Here is a 4478-nt window from a genome sequence, read left to right as displayed (position 1 = left end):
AAATGTTAAAAAAAAATAAATTAAAAAATAAAATAAATTAAAAAATAATAAAGTAAAAAGGTCAAAAAATTATTAAGGTTTATTGAAAGCAACTGTTACTGTTCAATTATTTGTTCAATCTTCCAAATCTATATTACTCTAAGCAACAGATTTGATGAAAAAAGTATACAATATAACAACCATTGTTAATTTGCTATTCTTTTTCTAAATTTGCTATCTTGTTTTGAAAATGCATACTATATGTTTTGTTGTATGTTACTTTGTTTCTGTTTCTGTGTTTTTGCTTCTGTTTTTACTCTTTGAAATAAAATATTAAAAAATACATAATTTAAAAAATGAGAAAGAGGAAAGTCAATGCCAAGAAAAATTTTAAAGTTGCTTTCGAGAATCTAGTTATTCTGACCATAAGACCATGAGCACTTCAATTGCCACTCAGAAAAGAAAACCAAAAACAAAGGAAAACAAAAAACATCACATTGGTCCAGTGCAAAGTGATGGTAATCCAGTGCAAGGCATAGTTTTGACTAAATGTTTAGCATTATAAGAAAGTCACTACTCAGAATCTCAATACCAGCTAGAGTCAGATAGCTGCTCTTGTCTCTGGAGGAGCCAGGAGTCAAGAGTCAGAGATGCTGGCGCAGTCAGTTCCCCTGTGTCAAACTCATTGCTCTTGGGTGAATCTTTCCCCTCTTAGTTTCCGAGGAAACTAAGGACTGCTATTAAGGACTGTTACAAGGATTATCTGCTACAGTATAGTATAATATGGAGGAAGTCTGCAGAAGAGAAAATGGCCCCCAGTGAAAGATGTGGGCCCAGTTAACAAACTTAAGACACAGTGGGTGCACACTCTGGAAGCAGAAGTTTTACGTAGACTTTTTTTTTTTTTTTAAATCTGGAAGCCCTGAAGATTGAACTCAGAGTCTCATGAATGCTAAGGTAAGTACTCTACTACTAAACTACACTCACAAGTCCCTTGCTGAAACACTTATTTTAAATTTCTAAAAGACTGTTCTTAAGCAGAGTGTGTGGCAGATGAATTTACCTTACTTATGTTTCTTTATGTATAGCTCTTCTCAGTATCTAAAGTCTGAATGTGGATAGGAGGGAACAAAGGTATCTGGACAGAGATCGTCTACCATTCTGCACATCTGAATGTAATCCCAGACAATCTCTGGTATTTGCTGGGTTGTAATAGTTTTTGGCTTTATTCATGCAGTAGCAACATGGTGGGTGATCTCATGGTCACTTTGGCCTAGGAAGCTTGGAATTCTTTTTGGTCTTCATTTGATGCAGTTATTCTTTTCCTGTATTAGTTCTCCAGACACCCACAGCTTAAAGGATGAGAGGTTTGATTTGGCTCATATTTTCAAGGGGTTCAGTCCATAGTTTGTTGACTTCAAGGCAGAAAAATTATAGTGGAAGGGTATGGTAGATCCAACTTGCTCAGCTTATGGCTGCTGGGAAGCAGAGCAGGGCAATATGCCAGAAAGATGAAAGTCAGGGACCAAACACAGAGCCTAAATTCATCACCTCCATGGCCCATGCAGCCACAGCAGAAGCATGCTTTAGTAACCCTCTGGGTAGATCTCAAGACACAGGTCAGCTTAAGCACATTGCCCAAATCCTTTTCTGGAGAATGATGTTTTCCACTGTTACTCTTGGAATGACAGGCTACTATCAGCATTAGAAGACTTGTTATGAGCTCTGTCTGACAAGCACAGAGGCACACAATAGCTTTCTTCTCCCACATCTATCTTGCTCCTTTGGTGTGGTCAAGAGAGTGAAGGGTTGGTTGTAAACCACATCTTTCTGCTAAAGTGGAAAATGTAGACCAAACAAAGGCATCAATGGTGATATTGAAGGTGAGCCTTGTGACCCCTAGCAGTGGCCAGTATAAACTCAGAGCCCATTGTTCAGGTGACTGCCTGGCTACTCACTGCTGAGTGGACTTACCTGGGAGGTTTTAAATTTCAGCAGGTTCCAATCTGGACCTGAAACCCAGTTACATCTTTTGAGTCTTGCCTCTGATAGACCTAGAAGACAAACCTAAATCAGAATAACCTTGGAATTTCCCTGACCAGTTATTCACCACCTGCTTATCTTCTATTTTTCCTTAGAAAAGGTTACTGATAGATGAAATCACATTGTCTAGTTGCTAAATATGCTCCCCATCTCCCACTACCATGTCAGTTCCTGTGTGTGCCACCACAGAGAACACAGAAACTGAGCAGACATCGGGTAAACCCTCTCTTCCATTTTTGTCTTTCCCTCCTTGTCTCACACTGCCACCAGAAAGGCTGAGGGATGGGGCAGGCCTGCTGGGGATCAGCTCTTAAGTGCCAAAGTTGCACTTGGACTTTCTCTTTCACAGGTTGTTGCGTTCCTCCACCAAGTCCAGCTCCAGTCTTCATAAGTTACTGAGTAGGTACGGAGAGGCAGAATTGTTCACACTGGCCTGCTGCTGCTTTTGAACCTCCCACAACAGACCCCATCACCTTCACATTCACAAAAAAGTCCCTTTTACTGAAGGGTATCTATGTAAGCACCCCCTGGGTCTGCTGCCACCAAAGTGACCATCTATGCCACCACAGATCAACTCCCAACTGCTGCTGCTAAGTTTACTCTTTTTATTTGACAAATCTCATTTCATTTCTTTTATTTTCTATAATTCTTCATTTCTCAAGTTTTATGCAAAAAGGCTAAACCCAGTTCCAGCCAATGTGAGTCTTTTCCCTCTAGTTCCCATCTGGCTCAGAATTAGCTTGATTCTGGCTTCTTCACTGATTTTGTCTGTGTCCCATACTTAATAAGCATTCCTTTCACTGATAGGGTTACTATAGCTAACTTCCAGGTTAATGCCACTTTAGAGACTGAATTTCTAGAAATCTATGCTTTAAAATTAACAATAATGTGTTGTGTAGTTGAAAATTGTTAACAGCAGATTTTAAATGTTCTCATCACACAAAATAGGGACAAGAGATAATACATACGTCAACTAGCTGGATCAAATCGCCCCACTATGCACACATATTTCAAAACTGTGTCATATGACATGTATAAAACTTTTCATTTGTCAATCTAAAAAATAAACTAAAAAAATTGTACTGGCAGCAGCACATTTGTAGTAATAAGTAAGTAATTGCTGAAAAATGTAAGAGAATTAGGTCAGGAAGATGAAAGCAAATTAATGACTGCAAGTATTATTTGAGAACTACTGAATTCTAAATTAAATTCATATAAGAAGAATTTCCAGTATCTTCAAAGTACCAGATACTGAGCAAATGAAGTGATAGGTCCAGCTCTTGCTTTGGAACTTGCTAGCTTATGACATGGAGTAAGGCCCTAAAGAGCTCAATTCTGAACACTGGTGTTAATAGCTCTGACAAAATGTAATTTCCATGACTTGAACCACTTTAACTCACAGCACATGGTGGCATCATGGGACAGATGGTGCATGAATGCTATCCAGACTCTGATCAGGTGAGTTTGCTCACTGAGTCCCAAGGTCCAGATACCTCGAGTGGGCTAGCAAGGATTCCAAAGTCCTCAGGCCTGCTATGCTTGTGAACACTTTTTAATTAACAAACTAGATTGGAAATGGACTCAGGCATCCATAATAGAGGGTGAAACATGTCCACTCTCCTATTGAAAGTAACTGTCCATCACAGGAAAGTGATTACAAGGCTTCACAGGCTTTCTGTGCACCCATTGGCCGGCAGGTGGCCTCAGGAGTCTTTCTCCAGCACAGCCAGCCAGCAGTATCCACAGAAGAAGAAAAGGGAGCTGGAGACTCTTTACAACCTACTAGGAAAGACTCAAAGCCCCTCCATAAGTTCAGGGAGTGAACCCTTCTCACTGCTATCTGCTTATTCACACCGCCACATTTTCAGTATCTTGCTTTGCTCTGGAGAAGTGGCTGTCTGCCTCCTGAAAAATGCTAATCACCTCCAGGGCACAGAGCACTTGGTGTCAGTATAATGTGTCCTGGGTGAAAAACTATATGAAACGTGAGTCACTGTTTAAATTAGGGGAGTTGGCAAATTAAGAGAAGAGAGTGTTCCAGGAGAATCTTCTGCAAATTATTCATAGATCCTGCCAAAACCTGTGTCCGCTTGTTTGAGTCTCAAGTATGATAGGGTATCTTGTTTTTAACACACCAGGTTGTCTAAGAAATATACTATATCTCAGTCATTTTGCAAGAGTGGTGGCTGGTAAGGAGAGTCACATGGAGAGAAAACTTCCTCTCAGGCTTTCACAGAGAGCGAATTGGTCAAGCATTGGCCGTAAATCATCCACATGGCTGACACTGACAAAAGATCTACAAAGTACAGTATGGGGTTACAGGATAAATCCTGAGGGGACTTGACTGACCTTATCAGATACACAAGTTACATTTCTTGTTATATAGGTCTTGCTTTATCTTGGTCTTAACCATCCAGCAGAAAAGTATAAAAACGAGGTATATAAAGTAAAGCCAT

Source organism: Octodon degus, unplaced genomic scaffold, assembly GCF_000260255.1.
Source record: "Octodon degus isolate 3935 unplaced genomic scaffold, OctDeg1.0 scaffold00155, whole genome shotgun sequence".
In the NCBI taxonomy this organism is placed as follows: domain Eukaryota; kingdom Metazoa; phylum Chordata; class Mammalia; order Rodentia; family Octodontidae; genus Octodon; species Octodon degus.
This window is presented reverse-complemented; position numbering follows the sequence as displayed.